At 55.2% G+C, this 14,009-nt stretch overlaps 27 non-coding genes across 27 annotated transcripts; all 27 read left to right on the top strand.

Moving 5' to 3' along the window:
* The first annotated feature begins 90 nt into the window (after positions 1–90).
* Trnai-aau (transfer RNA isoleucine (anticodon AAU)) lies at positions 91–164 on the top strand. The gene has a single exon. It is a non-coding gene; the product is annotated as a tRNA-Ile (tRNA).
* An 879-nt stretch (positions 165–1,043) lies between these two features.
* Positions 1,044–1,114, top strand: Trnag-gcc (transfer RNA glycine (anticodon GCC)). The gene has a single exon. It is a non-coding gene; the product is annotated as a tRNA-Gly (tRNA).
* Positions 1,115–1,494: 380 nt separating this feature from the next.
* Positions 1,495–1,567, top strand: Trnam-cau (transfer RNA methionine (anticodon CAU)). The gene has a single exon. It is a non-coding gene; the product is annotated as a tRNA-Met (tRNA).
* Positions 1,568–1,872: 305 nt separating this feature from the next.
* On the top strand, positions 1,873–1,944 carry Trnae-uuc (transfer RNA glutamic acid (anticodon UUC)). The gene has a single exon. It is a non-coding gene; the product is annotated as a tRNA-Glu (tRNA).
* A 198-nt stretch (positions 1,945–2,142) lies between these two features.
* Positions 2,143–2,216, top strand: Trnai-aau (transfer RNA isoleucine (anticodon AAU)). The gene has a single exon. It is a non-coding gene; the product is annotated as a tRNA-Ile (tRNA).
* Positions 2,217–3,095: 879 nt separating this feature from the next.
* Trnag-gcc (transfer RNA glycine (anticodon GCC)) lies at positions 3,096–3,166 on the top strand. The gene has a single exon. It is a non-coding gene; the product is annotated as a tRNA-Gly (tRNA).
* Positions 3,167–3,546: 380 nt separating this feature from the next.
* On the top strand, positions 3,547–3,619 carry Trnam-cau (transfer RNA methionine (anticodon CAU)). The gene has a single exon. It is a non-coding gene; the product is annotated as a tRNA-Met (tRNA).
* Positions 3,620–3,924: 305 nt separating this feature from the next.
* Trnae-uuc (transfer RNA glutamic acid (anticodon UUC)) lies at positions 3,925–3,996 on the top strand. The gene has a single exon. It is a non-coding gene; the product is annotated as a tRNA-Glu (tRNA).
* Positions 3,997–4,194: 198 nt separating this feature from the next.
* On the top strand, positions 4,195–4,268 carry Trnai-aau (transfer RNA isoleucine (anticodon AAU)). The gene has a single exon. It is a non-coding gene; the product is annotated as a tRNA-Ile (tRNA).
* Positions 4,269–5,147: 879 nt separating this feature from the next.
* On the top strand, positions 5,148–5,218 carry Trnag-gcc (transfer RNA glycine (anticodon GCC)). Its single transcript has one exon. It is a non-coding gene; the product is annotated as a tRNA-Gly (tRNA).
* Positions 5,219–5,598: 380 nt separating this feature from the next.
* Trnam-cau (transfer RNA methionine (anticodon CAU)) lies at positions 5,599–5,671 on the top strand. The gene has a single exon. It is a non-coding gene; the product is annotated as a tRNA-Met (tRNA).
* A 305-nt stretch (positions 5,672–5,976) lies between these two features.
* Trnae-uuc (transfer RNA glutamic acid (anticodon UUC)) lies at positions 5,977–6,048 on the top strand. The gene has a single exon. It is a non-coding gene; the product is annotated as a tRNA-Glu (tRNA).
* A 198-nt stretch (positions 6,049–6,246) lies between these two features.
* Positions 6,247–6,320, top strand: Trnai-aau (transfer RNA isoleucine (anticodon AAU)). Its single transcript has one exon. It is a non-coding gene; the product is annotated as a tRNA-Ile (tRNA).
* An 879-nt stretch (positions 6,321–7,199) lies between these two features.
* Trnag-gcc (transfer RNA glycine (anticodon GCC)) lies at positions 7,200–7,270 on the top strand. Its single transcript has one exon. It is a non-coding gene; the product is annotated as a tRNA-Gly (tRNA).
* A 380-nt stretch (positions 7,271–7,650) lies between these two features.
* On the top strand, positions 7,651–7,723 carry Trnam-cau (transfer RNA methionine (anticodon CAU)). The gene has a single exon. It is a non-coding gene; the product is annotated as a tRNA-Met (tRNA).
* Positions 7,724–8,028: 305 nt separating this feature from the next.
* Trnae-uuc (transfer RNA glutamic acid (anticodon UUC)) lies at positions 8,029–8,100 on the top strand. The gene has a single exon. It is a non-coding gene; the product is annotated as a tRNA-Glu (tRNA).
* Positions 8,101–8,298: 198 nt separating this feature from the next.
* On the top strand, positions 8,299–8,372 carry Trnai-aau (transfer RNA isoleucine (anticodon AAU)). Its single transcript has one exon. It is a non-coding gene; the product is annotated as a tRNA-Ile (tRNA).
* Positions 8,373–9,251: 879 nt separating this feature from the next.
* On the top strand, positions 9,252–9,322 carry Trnag-gcc (transfer RNA glycine (anticodon GCC)). Its single transcript has one exon. It is a non-coding gene; the product is annotated as a tRNA-Gly (tRNA).
* A 380-nt stretch (positions 9,323–9,702) lies between these two features.
* Positions 9,703–9,775, top strand: Trnam-cau (transfer RNA methionine (anticodon CAU)). Its single transcript has one exon. It is a non-coding gene; the product is annotated as a tRNA-Met (tRNA).
* A 305-nt stretch (positions 9,776–10,080) lies between these two features.
* Positions 10,081–10,152, top strand: Trnae-uuc (transfer RNA glutamic acid (anticodon UUC)). The gene has a single exon. It is a non-coding gene; the product is annotated as a tRNA-Glu (tRNA).
* A 198-nt stretch (positions 10,153–10,350) lies between these two features.
* Positions 10,351–10,424, top strand: Trnai-aau (transfer RNA isoleucine (anticodon AAU)). The gene has a single exon. It is a non-coding gene; the product is annotated as a tRNA-Ile (tRNA).
* Positions 10,425–11,303: 879 nt separating this feature from the next.
* Positions 11,304–11,374, top strand: Trnag-gcc (transfer RNA glycine (anticodon GCC)). Its single transcript has one exon. It is a non-coding gene; the product is annotated as a tRNA-Gly (tRNA).
* Positions 11,375–11,754: 380 nt separating this feature from the next.
* Trnam-cau (transfer RNA methionine (anticodon CAU)) lies at positions 11,755–11,827 on the top strand. The gene has a single exon. It is a non-coding gene; the product is annotated as a tRNA-Met (tRNA).
* A 305-nt stretch (positions 11,828–12,132) lies between these two features.
* Positions 12,133–12,204, top strand: Trnae-uuc (transfer RNA glutamic acid (anticodon UUC)). Its single transcript has one exon. It is a non-coding gene; the product is annotated as a tRNA-Glu (tRNA).
* A 198-nt stretch (positions 12,205–12,402) lies between these two features.
* Positions 12,403–12,476, top strand: Trnai-aau (transfer RNA isoleucine (anticodon AAU)). The gene has a single exon. It is a non-coding gene; the product is annotated as a tRNA-Ile (tRNA).
* An 879-nt stretch (positions 12,477–13,355) lies between these two features.
* Positions 13,356–13,426, top strand: Trnag-gcc (transfer RNA glycine (anticodon GCC)). Its single transcript has one exon. It is a non-coding gene; the product is annotated as a tRNA-Gly (tRNA).
* A 380-nt stretch (positions 13,427–13,806) lies between these two features.
* On the top strand, positions 13,807–13,879 carry Trnam-cau (transfer RNA methionine (anticodon CAU)). Its single transcript has one exon. It is a non-coding gene; the product is annotated as a tRNA-Met (tRNA).
* The last annotated feature ends 130 nt before the right edge of the window (positions 13,880–14,009 follow it).

The following is a 14,009-nucleotide window of genomic DNA, read 5'->3' as shown; positions in this document are numbered from 1 at the left end:
TAGGGAAGCAGACACACGACGCCCATAGAAATGGTGTATGGCTTCATGCCACCCGTTTCCAGCGTAGGGCTGAGCAACTGCGTCTGCCGAGGCCCGTTAGCTCAGTTGGTTAGAGCGACGTGCTAATAACGCGAAGGTCGTGGGTTCGATCCCCCCACGGGCCACTACTCTTTTACTACTGCGAAAAGGCAGCGCCGATTTCAGCTGGCGAGTGTGATGACCAAAAGATCATCACCCTGCGTGGAAGTTGACAGAGGATCCGAACCCGACTCGTCGGGAAGCACTACAGCATTCACTCGGCAATGGCCATAATATCTTGAATACACTGGTTCTCAACCGATAAAGAGAAAATGAAAGAAAATGTCCGATTGCCGATGCGTAACAACTTTGGCCCTGGTCAGTACTTGGGCGGGTGAGCGCATGGGAACACAGGGCACTATTGGCAGTTTTACTTCCTATTTTTGTTTCTCCTTTGACTGATTCGGTCAGGGAAACGCCACCGTGAAATGAAGGGGGCGTGCTGTGTGTCCATCGCCTCGCCTCTCCTTGCCTCTCTCAGTCGTTTCTCGTGCTTGTCGTTTTGATATAGGCCGATTTGAGAGCGTCAGCTCTCGCGTCAGCTGAGCAAAGTCGAGACAAGTCGAGACACACTAAGGGCTGGCGCTTGGAAGGCAACTATGCTGACCATTACACCACCACCACACAAGCGAGCGCCCCGCCTCCGCGCTGTGTCGGCTTCCCGCCTGTCGGCAGCGGCCGAAGGTGATCGTACCCGGCAGGCGCATTTCGAGGCAGGCTAGGGGAGCACATCCAGACGCATTCGGACAGCGTATCCGCGCACATTTCGCATCCTTTGGCAAGAGTCGGCGCCGGCGACGCAAGAGTACGCAGAGGACCGCGTTCTGGCGGCATTTTTAAGCAGTGCAGTGCAGGATTCAGCGTCTGCAGCACCTTCTCCACAGAATGCTACGGCGCTTGACGGCAGTCCCACTTTCCCTTGAGACATCTGCTCGGGAAGCAGCGTGAAGTTACCGCTGGCCCGAGCATCGGTGGTTCAGTGGTAGAATGCTCGCCTGCCACGCGGGCGGCCCGGTTTCGATTCCCGGCCGATGCATCATTTTGCTTTTCCCGCGATAATGCTGCCGCGTGGCTTGCGCGCTTGAGATGCACGATCCACAAGAATGTATAGCTGGATTCCCTTGAGAAGAACCGAGAACGCAGCACTCGCGGGTCCCCACTAGGACGCTCGCATCATGTTCTACAGACTAGCGTCGGCCTGGCCTCACAAGTTGCTGTGTCCCGGTGCCTCCGAGGCACTGAACTTTAACGACAAGGAGTGCTGCCTATCGTTGCAACAGCTGCAGCAACACCGCAATCAACTGGGCCGGCAGTGCACGTGTAGCAACAGAACACGTTATCCAGGAAGTACAGTGTCTCTACGTCTAATATTGGGTACGGTATTTAGGCAGTTTCCAGGACAAGCAGTTCACCCGTGCCTCGGTAGCGCAGTAGGCAGCGCGCAAGTCTCATAATCTTAAGGTCGTGAGTTCGATCCTCACCCGGGGCATTTAATTTTCTGTGACTGATGCTGGTGCTGTTGCTAGGGCGCCAACGTATTTCTTGTTTGTTATCCACAACGTTTCAACGCTTCAGCGGGAGAATGTTTACTTCCTGTTATTGCTACTTACAGCTTCCCTTTTCCTCTTCTCCCAGCAGAGCACGAAGCCAAAAGCACTGCTCTGCGACGTTTGAGGTGCGCGCCTTGCCAGTCAGTATGTGTAAAGATGCTCGCAAAGAGAGAGGGGCGCCGACGCGGCCCTCGACACGAAATGCGACAAGCGACCGTACGAACGGTCGAATGAAACGGCCACATCCGGTGTGGTCTAGTGGCTAGGATACCTGGCTTTCACCCAGGAGGCCCGGGTTCGATTCCCGGTACCGGAACGGAATTTTTTCCACACGAATCGTGACAAGTTTGAGCTGTCCGAGCGGCCGTTTCCCGTCCTGCTCGCAATATAGCTACTGTTTCGTGACCGTCAGCAGAATATAGACTAGGGAAGCAGACACACGACGCCCATAGAAATGGTGTATGGCTTCATGCCACCCGTTTCCAGCGTAGGGCTGAGCAACTGCGTCTGCCGAGGCCCGTTAGCTCAGTTGGTTAGAGCGTCGTGCTAATAACGCGAAAGTCGTGGGTTCGATCCCCCCACGGGCCACTACTCTTTTACTACTGCGAAAAGGCAGCGCCGATTTCAGCTGGCGAGTGTGATGACCAAAAGATCATCACCCTGCGTGGAAGTTGACAGAGGATCCGAACCCGACTCGTCGGGAAGCACTACAGCATTCACTCGGCAATGGCCATAATATCTTGAATACACTGGTTCTCAACCGATAAAGAGAAAATGAAAGAAAATGTCCGATTGCCGATGCGTAACAACTTTGGCCCTGGTCAGTACTTGGGCGGGTGAGCGCATGGGAACACAGGGCACTATTGGCAGTTTTACTTCCTATTTTTGTTTCTCCTTTGACTGATTCGGTCAGGGAAACGCCACCGTGAAATGAAGGGGGCGTGCTGTGTGTCCATCGCCTCGCCTCTCCTTGCCTCTCTCAGTCGTTTCTCGTGCTTGTCGTTTTGATATAGGCCGATTTGAGAGCGTCAGCTCTCGCGTCAGCTGAGCAGAGTCGAGACAAGTCGAGACACACTAAGGGCTGGCGCTTGGAAGGCAACTATGCTGACCATTACACCACCACCGCACAAGCGAGCGCCCCACCTCCGCGCTGTGTCGGCTTCCCGCCTGTCGGCAGCGGCCGAAGGTGATCGTACCCGGCAGGCGCATTTCGAGGCAGGCTAGGGGAGCACATCCAGACGCATTCGGACAGCGTATCCGCGCACATTTCGCATCCTTTGGCAAGAGTCGGCGCCGGCGACGCAAGAGTACACAGAGGACCGCGTTCTGGCGGCATTTTTAAGCAGTGCAGTGCAGGATTCAGCGTCTGCAGCACCTTCTCCACAGAATGCTACGGCGCTTGACGGCAGTCCCACTTTCCCTTGAGACATCTGCTCGGGAAGCAGCGTGAAGTTACCGCTGGCCCGAGCATCGGTGGTTCAGTGGTAGAATGCTCGCCTGCCACGCGGGCGGCCCGGGTTCGATTCCCGGCCGATGCATCATTTTGCTTTTCCCGCGATAATGCTGCCGCGTGGCTTGCGCGCTTGAGATGCACGATCCACAAGAATGTATAGCTGGATTCCCTTGAGAAGAACCGAGAACGCAGCACTCGCGGGTCCCCACTAGGACGCTCGCATCATGTTCTACAGACTAGCGTCGGCCTGGCCTCACAAGTTGCTGTGTCCCGGTGCCTCCGAGGCACTGAACTTTAACGACAAGGAGTGCTGCCTATCGTTGCAACAGCTGCAGCAACACCGCAATCAACTGGGCCGGCAGTGCACGTGTAGCAACAGAACACGTTATCCAGGAAGTACAGTGTCTCTACGTCTAATATTGGGTACGGTATTTAGGCAGTTTCCAGGACAAGCAGTTCACCCGTGCCTCGGTAGCGCAGTAGGCAGCGCGCAAGTCTCATAATCTTAAGGTCGTGAGTTCGATCCTCACCCGGGGCATTTAATTTTCTGTGACTGATGCTGGTGCTGTTGCTAGGGCGCCAACGTATTTCTTGTTTGTTATCCACAACGTTTCAACGCTTCAGCGGGAGAATGTTTACTTCCTGTTATTGCTACTTACAGCTTCCCTTTTCCTCTTCTCCCAGCAGAGCACGAAGCCAAAAGCACTGCTCTGCGACGTTTGAGGTGCGCGCCTTGCCAGTCAGTATGTGTAAAGATGCTCGCAAAGAGAGAGGGGCGCCGACGCGGCCCTCGACACGAAATGCGACAAGCGACCGTACGAACGGTCGAATGAAACGGCCACATCCGGTGTGGTCTAGTGGCTAGGATACCTGGCTTTCACCCAGGAGGCCCGGGTTCGATTCCCGGTACCGGAACGGAATTTTTTCCACACGAATCGTGACAAGTTTGAGCTGTCCGAGCGGCCGTTTCCCGTCCTGCTCGCAATATAGCTACTGTTTCGTGACCGTCAGCAGAATATAGACTAGGGAAGCAGACACACGACGCCCATAGAAATGGTGTATGGCTTCATGCCACCCGTTTCCAGCGTAGGGCTGAGCAACTGCGTCTGCCGAGGCCCGTTAGCTCAGTTGGTTAGAGCGTCGTGCTAATAACGCGAAGGTCGTGGGTTCGATCCCCCCACGGGCCACTACTCTTTTACTACTGCGAAAAGGCAGCGCCGATTTCAGCTGGCGAGTGTGATGACCAAAAGATCATCACCCTGCGTGGAAGTTGACAGAGGATCCGAACCCGACTCGTCGGGAAGCACTACAGCATTCACTCGGCAATGGCCATAATATCTTGAATACACTGGTTCTCAACCGATAAAGAGAAAATGAAAGAAAATGTCCGATTGCCGATGCGTAACAACTTTGGCCCTGGTCAGTACTTGGGCGGGTGAGCGCATGGGAACACAGGGCACTATTGGCAGTTTTACTTCCTATTTTTGTTTCTCCTTTGACTGATTCGGTCAGGGAAACGCCACCGTGAAATGAAGGGGGCGTGCTGTGTGTCCATCGCCTCGCCTCTCCTTGCCTCTCTCAGTCGTTTCTCGTGCTTGTCGTTTTGATATAGGCCGATTTGAGAGCGTCAGCTCTCGCGTCAGCTGAGCAGAGTCGAGACAAGTCGAGACACACTAAGGGCTGGCGCTTGGAAGGCAACTATGCTGACCATTACACCACCACCGCACAAGCGAGCGCCCCGCCTCCGCGCTGTGTCGGCTTCCCGCCTGTCGGCAGCGGCCGAAGGTGATCGTACCCGGCAGGCGCATTTCGAGGCAGGCTAGGGGAGCACATCCAGACGCATTCGGACAGCGTATCCGCGCACATTTCGCATCCTTTGGCAAGAGTCGGCGCCGGCGACGCAAGAGTACGCAGAGGACCGCGTTCTGGCGGCATTTTTAAGCAGTGCAGTGCAGGATTCAGCGTCTGCAGCACCTTCTCCACAGAATGCTACGGCGCTTGACGGCAGTCCCACTTTCCCTTGAGACATCTGCTCGGGAAGCAGCGTGAAGTTACCGCTGGCCCGAGCATCGGTGGTTCAGTGGTAGAATGCTCGCCTGCCACGCGGGCGGCCCGGGTTCGATTCCCGGCCGATGCATCATTTTGCTTTTCCCGCGATAATGCTGCCGCGTGGCTTGCGCGCTTGAGATGCACGATCCACAAGAATGTATAGCTGGATTCCCTTGAGAAGAACCGAGAACGCAGCACTCGCGGGTCCCCACTAGGACGCTCGCATCATGTTCTACAGACTAGCGTCGCCCTGGCCTCACAAGTTGCTGTGTCCCGGTGCCTCCGAGGCACTGAACTTTAACGACAAGGAGTGCTGCCTATCGTTGCAACAGCTGCAGCAACACCGCAATCAACTGGGCCGGCAGTGCACGTGTAGCAACAGAACACGTTATCCAGGAAGTACAGTGTCTCTACGTCTAATATTGGGTACGGTATTTAGGCAGTTTCCAGGACAAGCAGTTCACCCGTGCCTCGGTAGCGCAGTAGGCAGCGCGCAAGTCTCATAATCTTAAGGTCGTGAGTTCGATCCTCACCCGGGGCATTTAATTTTCTGTGACTGATGCTGGTGCTGTTGCTAGGGCGCCAACGTATTTCTTGTTTGTTATCCACAACGTTTCAACGCTTCAGCGGGAGAATGTTTACTTCCTGTTATTGCTACTTACAGCTTCCCTTTTCCTCTTCTCCCAGCAGAGCACGAAGCCAAAAGCACTGCTCTGCGACGTTTGAGGTGCGCGCCTTGCCAGTCAGTATGTGTAAAGATGCTCGCAAAGAGAGAGGGGCGCCGACGCGGCCCTCGACACGAAATGCGACAAGCGACCGTACGAACGGTCGAATGAAACGGCCACATCCGGTGTGGTCTAGTGGCTAGGATACCTGGCTTTCACCCAGGAGGCCCGGGTTCGATTCCCGGTACCGGAACGGAATTTTTTCCACACGAATCGTGACAAGTTTGAGCTGTCCGAGCGGCCGTTTCCCGTCCTGCTCGCAATATAGCTACTGTTTCGTGACCGTCAGCAGAATATAGACTAGGGAAGCAGACACACGACGCCCATAGAAATGGTGTATGGCTTCATGCCACCCGTTTCCAGCGTAGGGCTGAGCAACTGCGTCTGCCGAGGCCCGTTAGCTCAGTTGGTTAGAGCGTCGTGCTAATAACGCGAAGGTCGTGGGTTCGATCCCCCCACGGGCCACTACTCTTTTACTACTGCGAAAAGGCAGCGCCGATTTCAGCTGGCGAGTGTGATGACCAAAAGATCATCACCCTGCGTGGAAGTTGACAGAGGATCCGAACCCGACTCGTCGGGAAGCACTACAGCATTCACTCGGCAATGGCCATAATATCTTGAATACACTGGTTCTCAACCGATAAAGAGAAAATGAAAGAAAATGTCCGATTGCCGATGCGTAACAACTTTGGCCCTGGTCAGTACTTGGGCGGGTGAGCGCATGGGAACACAGGGCACTATTGGCAGTTTTACTTCCTATTTTTGTTTCTCCTTTGACTGATTCGGTCAGGGAAACGCCACCGTGAAATGAAGGGGGCGTGCTGTGTGTCCATCGCCTCGCCTCTCCTTGCCTCTCTCAGTCGTTTCTCGTGCTTGTCGTTTTGATATAGGCCGATTTGAGAGCGTCAGCTCTCGCGTCAGCTGAGCAGAGTCGAGACAAGTCGAGACACACTAAGGGCTGGCGCTTGGAAGGCAACTATGCTGACCATTACACCACCACCACACAAGCGAGCGCCCCGCCTCCGCGCTGTGTCGGCTTCCCGCCTGTCGGCAGCGGCCGAAGGTGATCGTACCCGGCAGGCGCATTTCGAGGCAGGCTAGGGGAGCACATCCAGACGCATTCGGACAGCGTATCCGCGCACATTTCGCATCCTTTGGCAAGAGTCGGCGCCGGCGACGCAAGAGTACGCAGAGGACCGCGTTCTGGCGGCATTTTTAAGCAGTGCAGTGCAGGATTCAGCGTCTGCAGCACCTTCTCCACAGAATGCTACGGCGCTTGACGGCAGTCCCACTTTCCCTTGAGACATCTGCTCGGGAAGCAGCGTGAAGTTACCGCTGGCCCGAGCATCGGTGGTTCAGTGGTAGAATGCTCGCCTGCCACGCGGGCGGCCCGGGTTCGATTCCCGGCCGATGCATCATTTTGCTTTTCCCGCGATAATGCTGCCGCGTGGCTTGCGCGCTTGAGATGCACGATCCACAAGAATGTATAGCTGGATTCCCTTGAGAAGAACCGAGAACGCAGCACTCGCGGGTCCCCACTAGGACGCTCGCATCATGTTCTACAGACTAGCGTCGGCCTGGCCTCACAAGTTGCTGTGTCCCGGTGCCTCCGAGGCACTGAACTTTAACGACAAGGAGTGCTGCCTATCGTTGCAACAGCTGCAGCAACACCGCAATCAACTGGGCCGGCAGTGCACGTGTAGCAACAGAACACGTTATCCAGGAAGTACAGTGTCTCTACGTCTAATATTGGGTACGGTATTTAGGCAGTTTCCAGGACAAGCAGTTCACCCGTGCCTCGGTAGCGCAGTAGGCAGCGCGCAAGTCTCATAATCTTAAGGTCGTGAGTTCGATCCTCACCCGGGGCATTTAATTTTCTGTGACTGATGCTGGTGCTGTTGCTAGGGCGCCAACGTATTTCTTGTTTGTTATCCACAACGTTTCAACGCTTCAGCGGGAGAATGTTTACTTCCTGTTATTGCTACTTACAGCTTCCCTTTTCCTCTTCTCCCAGCAGAGCACGAAGCCAAAAGCACTGCTCTGCGACGTTTGAGGTGCGCGCCTTGCCAGTCAGTATGTGTAAAGATGCTCGCAAAGAGAGAGGGGCGCCGACGCGGCCCTCGACACGAAATGCGACAAGCGACCGTACGAACGGTCGAATGAAACGGCCACATCCGGTGTGGTCTAGTGGCTAGGATACCTGGCTTTCACCCAGGAGGCCCGGGTTCGATTCCCGGTACCGGAACGGAATTTTTTCCACACGAATCGTGACAAGTTTGAGCTGTCCGAGCGGCCGTTTCCCGTCCTGCTCGCAATATAGCTACTGTTTCGTGACCGTCAGCAGAATATAGACTAGGGAAGCAGACACACGACGCCCATAGAAATGGTGTATGGCTTCATGCCACCCGTTTCCAGCGTAGGGCTGAGCAACTGCGTCTGCCGAGGCCCGTTAGCTCAGTTGGTTAGAGCGTCGTGCTAATAACGCGAAGGTCGTGGGTTCGATCCCCCCACGGGCCACTACTCTTTTACTACTGCGAAAAGGCAGCGCCGATTTCAGCTGGCGAGTGTGATGACCAAAAGATCATCACCCTGCGTGGAAGTTGACAGAGGATCCGAACCCGACTCGTCGGGAAGCACTACAGCATTCACTCGGCAATGGCCATAATATCTTGAATACACTGGTTCTCAACCGATAAAGAGAAAATGAAAGAAAATGTCCGATTGCCGATGCGTAACAACTTTGGCCCTGGTCAGTACTTGGGCGGGTGAGCGCATGGGAACACAGGGCACTATTGGCAGTTTTACTTCCTATTTTTGTTTCTCCTTTGACTGATTCGGTCAGGGAAACGCCACCGTGAAATGAAGGGGGCGTGCTGTGTGTCCATCGCCTCGCCTCTCCTTGCCTCTCTCAGTCGTTTCTCGTGCTTGTCGTTTTGATATAGGCCGATTTGAGAGCGTCAGCTCTCGCGTCAGCTGAGCAGAGTCGAGACAAGTCGAGACACACTAAGGGCTGGCGCTTGGAAGGCAACTATGCTGACCATTACACCACCACCGCACAAGCGAGCGCCCCGCCTCCGCGCTGTGTCGGCTTCCCGCCTGTCGGCAGCGGCCGAAGGTGATCGTACCCGGCAGGCGCATTTCGAGGCAGGCTAGGGGAGCACATCCAGACGCATTCGGACAGCGTATCCGCGCACATTTCGCATCCTTTGGCAAGAGTCGGCGCCGGCGACGCAAGAGTACGCAGAGGACCGCGTTCTGGCGGCATTTTTAAGCAGTGCAGTGCAGGATTCAGCGTCTGCAGCACCTTCTCCACAGAATGCTACGGCGCTTGACGGCAGTCCCACTTTCCCTTGAGACATCTGCTCGGGAAGCAGCGTGAAGTTACCGCTGGCCCGAGCATCGGTGGTTCAGTGGTAGAATGCTCGCCTGCCACGCGGGCGGCCCGGGTTCGATTCCCGGCCGATGCATCATTTTGCTTTTCCCGCGATAATGCTGCCGCGTGGCTTGCGCGCTTGAGATGCACGATCCACAAGAATGTATAGCTGGATTCCCTTGAGAAGAACCGAGAACGCAGCACTCGCGGGTCCCCACTAGGACGCTCGCATCATGTTCTACAGACTAGCGTCGCCCTGGCCTCACAAGTTGCTGTGTCCCGGTGCCTCCGAGGCACTGAACTTTAACGACAAGGAGTGCTGCCTATCGTTGCAACAGCTGCAGCAACACCGCAATCAACTGGGCCGGCAGTGCACGTGTAGCAACAGAACACGTTATCCAGGAAGTACAGTGTCTCTACGTCTAATATTGGGTACGGTATTTAGGCAGTTTCCAGGACAAGCAGTTCACCCGTGCCTCGGTAGCGCAGTAGGCAGCGCGCAAGTCTCATAATCTTAAGGTCGTGAGTTCGATCCTCACCCGGGGCATTTAATTTTCTGTGACTGATGCTGGTGCTGTTGCTAGGGCGCCAACGTATTTCTTGTTTGTTATCCACAACGTTTCAACGCTTCAGCGGGAGAATGTTTACTTCCTGTTATTGCTACTTACAGCTTCCCTTTTCCTCTTCTCCCAGCAGAGCACGAAGCCAAAAGCACTGCTCTGCGACGTTTGAGGTGCGCGCCTTGCCAGTCAGTATGTGTAAAGATGCTCGCAAAGAGAGAGGGGCGCCGACGCGGCCCTCGACACGAAATGCGACAAGCGACCGTACGAACGGTCGAATGAAACGGCCACATCCGGTGTGGTCTAGTGGCTAGGATACCTGGCTTTCACCCAGGAGGCCCGGGTTCGATTCCCGGTACCGGAACGGAATTTTTTCCACACGAATCGTGACAAGTTTGAGCTGTCCGAGCGGCCGTTTCCCGTCCTGCTCGCAATATAGCTACTGTTTCGTGACCGTCAGCAGAATATAGACTAGGGAAGCAGACACACGACGCCCATAGAAATGGTGTATGGCTTCATGCCACCCGTTTCCAGCGTAGGGCTGAGCAACTGCGTCTGCCGAGGCCCGTTAGCTCAGTTGGTTAGAGCGTCGTGCTAATAACGCGAAGGTCGTGGGTTCGATCCCCCCACGGGCCACTACTCTTTTACTACTGCGAAAAGGCAGCGCCGATTTCAGCTGGCGAGTGTGATGACCAAAAGATCATCACCCTGCGTGGAAGTTGACAGAGGATCCGAACCCGACTCGTCGGGAAGCACTACAGCATTCACTCGGCAATGGCCATAATATCTTGAATACACTGGTTCTCAACCGATAAAGAGAAAATGAAAGAAAATGTCCGATTGCCGATGCGTAACAACTTTGGCCCTGGTCAGTACTTGGGCGGGTGAGCGCATGGGAACACAGGGCACTATTGGCAGTTTTACTTCCTATTTTTGTTTCTCCTTTGACTGATTCGGTCAGGGAAACGCCACCGTGAAATGAAGGGGGCGTGCTGTGTGTCCATCGCCTCGCCTCTCCTTGCCTCTCTCAGTCGTTTCTCGTGCTTGTCGTTTTGATATAGGCCGATTTGAGAGCGTCAGCTCTCGCGTCAGCTGAGCAGAGTCGAGACAAGTCGAGACACACTAAGGGCTGGCGCTTGGAAGGCAACTATGCTGACCATTACACCACCACCGCACAAGCGAGCGCCCCGCCTCCGCGCTGTGTCGGCTTCCCGCCTGTCGGCAGCGGCCGAAGGTGATCGTACCCGGCAGGCGCATTTCGAGGCAGGCTAGGGGAGCACATCCAGACGCATTCGGACAGCGTATCCGCGCACATTTCGCATCCTTTGGCAAGAGTCGGCGCCGGCGACGCAAGAGTACGCAGAGGACCGCGTTCTGGCGGCATTTTTAAGCAGTGCAGTGCAGGATTCAGCGTCTGCAGCACCTTCTCCACAGAATGCTACGGCGCTTGACGGCAGTCCCACTTTCCCTTGAGACATCTGCTCGGGAAGCAGCGTGAAGTTACCGCTGGCCCGAGCATCGGTGGTTCAGTGGTAGAATGCTCGCCTGCCACGCGGGCGGCCCGGGTTCGATTCCCGGCCGATGCATCATTTTGCTTTTCCCGCGATAATGCTGCCGCGTGGCTTGCGCGCTTGAGATGCACGATCCACAAGAATGTATAGCTGGATTCCCTTGAGAAGAACCGAGAACGCAGCACTCGCGGGTCCCCACTAGGACGCTCGCATCATGTTCTACAGACTAGCGTCGCCCTGGCCTCACAAGTTGCTGTGTCCCGGTGCCTCCGAGGCACTGAACTTTAACGACAAGGAGTGCTGCCTATCGTTGCAACAGCTGCAGCAACACCGCAATCAACTGGGCCGGCAGTGCACGTGTAGCAACAGAACACGTTATCCAGGAAGTACAGTGTCTCTACGTCTAATATTGGGTACGGTATTTAGGCAGTTTCCAGGACAAGCAGTTCACCCGTGCCTCGGTAGCGCAGTAGGCAGCGCGCAAGTCTCATAATCTTAAGGTCGTGAGTTCGATCCTCACCCGGGGCATTTAATTTTCTGTGACTGATGCTGGTGCTGTTGCTAGGGCGCCAACGTATTTCTTGTTTGTTATCCACAACGTTTCAACGCTTCAGCGGGAGAATGTTTACTTCCTGTTATTGCTACTTACAGCTTCCCTTTTCCTCTTCTCCCAGCAGAGCACGAAGCCAAAAGCACTGCTCTGCGACGTTTGAGGTGCGCGCCTTGCCAGTCAGTATGTGTAAAGATGCTCGCAAAGAGAGAGGGGCGCCGACGCGGCCCTCGACACGAAATGCGACAAGCGACCGTACGAACGGTCGAATGAAACGGCCACATCCGGTGTGGTCTAGTGGCTAGGATACCTGGCTTTCACCCAGGAGGCCCGGGTTCGATTCCCGGTACCGGAACGGAATTTTTTCCACACGAATCGTGACAAGTTTGAGCTGTCCGAGCGGCCGTTTCCCGTCCTGCTCGCAATATAGCTACTGTTTCGTGACCGTCAGCAGAATATAGACTAGGGAAGCAGACACACGACGCCCATAGAAATGGTGTATGGCTTCATGCCACCCGTTTCCAGCGTAGGGCTGAGCAACTGCGTCTGCCGAGGCCCGTTAGCTCAGTTGGTTAGAGCGTCGTGCTAATAACGCGAAGGTCGTGGGTTCGATCCCCCCACGGGCCACTACTCTTTTACTACTGCGAAAAGGCAGCGCCGATTTCAGCTGGCGAGTGTGATGACCAAAAGATCATCACCCTGCGTGGAAGTTGACAGAGGATCCGAACCCGACTCGTCGGGAAGCACTACAGCATTCACTCGGCAATGGCCATAATATCTTGAATACACTGGTTCTCAACCGATAAAGAGAAAATGAAAGAAAATGTCCGATTGCCGATGCGTAACAACTTTGGCCCTGGTCAGTACTTGGGCGGGTGAGCGCATGGGAACACAGGGCACTATTGGCAGTTTTACTTCCTATTTTTGTTTCTCCTTTGACTGATTCGGTCAGGGAAACGCCACCGTGAAATGAAGGGGGCGTGCTGTGTGTCCATCGCCTCGCCTCTCCTTGCCTCTCTCAGTCGTTTCTCGTGCTTGTCGTTTTGATATAGGCCGATTTGAGAGCGTCAGCTCTCGCGTCAGCTGAGCAAAGTCGAGACAAGTCGAGACACACTAAGGGCTGGCGCTTGGAAGGCAACTATGCTGACCATTACACCACCACCACACAAGCGAGCGCCCCGCCTCCGCGCTGTGTCGGCTTCCCGCCTGTCGGCAGCGGCCGAAGGTGATCGTACCCGGCAGGCGCATTTCGAGGCAGGCTAGGGCAGCACATCCAGACGCATTCGGACAGCGTATCCGCGCACATTTCGCATCCTTTGGCAAGAGTCGGCGCCGGCGACGCAAGAGTACGCAGAGGACCGCGTTCTGGCGGCATTTTTAAGCAGTGCAGTGCAGGATTCAGCGTCTGCAGCACCTTCTCCACAGAATGCTACGGCGCTTGACGGCAGTCCCACTTTCCCTTGAGACATCTGCTCGGGAAGCAGCGTGAAGTTACCGCTGGCCCGAGCATCGGTGGTTCAGTGGTAGAATGCTCGCCTGCCACGCGGGCGGCCCGGGTTCGATTCCCGGCCGATGCATCATTTTGCTTTTCCCGCGATAATGCTGCCGCGTGGCTTGCGCGCTTGAGATGCACGATCCACAAGAATGTATAGCTGGATTCCCTTGAGAAGAACCGAGAACGCAGCACTCGCGGGTCCCCACTAGGACGCTCGCATCATGTTCTACAGACTAGCGTCGGCCTGGCCTCACAAGTTGCTGTGTCCCGGTGCCTCCGAGGCACTGAACTTTAACGACAAGGAGTGCTGCCTATCGTTGCAACAGCTGCAGCAACACCGCAATCAACTGGGCCGGCAGTGCACGTGTAGCAACAGAACACGTTATCCAGGAAGTACAGTGTCTCTACGTCTAATATTGGGTACGGTATTTAGGCAGTTTCCAGGACAAGCAGTTCACCCGTGCCTCGGTAGCGCAGTAGGCAGCGCGCAAGTCTCATAATCTTAAGATCGTGAGTTCGATCCTCACCCGGGGCATTTAATTTTCTGTGACTGATGCTGGTGCTGTTGCTAGGGCGCCAACGTATTTCTTGTTTGTTATCCACAACGTTTCAACGCTTCAGCGGGAGAATGTTTACTTCCTGTTATTGCTACTTACAGCTTCCCT

The sequence above is a fragment of the Schistocerca serialis genome, chromosome 2, assembly GCF_023864345.2.
Source record: "Schistocerca serialis cubense isolate TAMUIC-IGC-003099 chromosome 2, iqSchSeri2.2, whole genome shotgun sequence".
NCBI classification, from domain to species: Eukaryota; Metazoa; Arthropoda; class Insecta; order Orthoptera; family Acrididae; genus Schistocerca; species Schistocerca serialis.
Note: the sequence above shows the minus strand (reverse complement) of the source record. Positions and strands in the feature narration are given on the sequence as shown.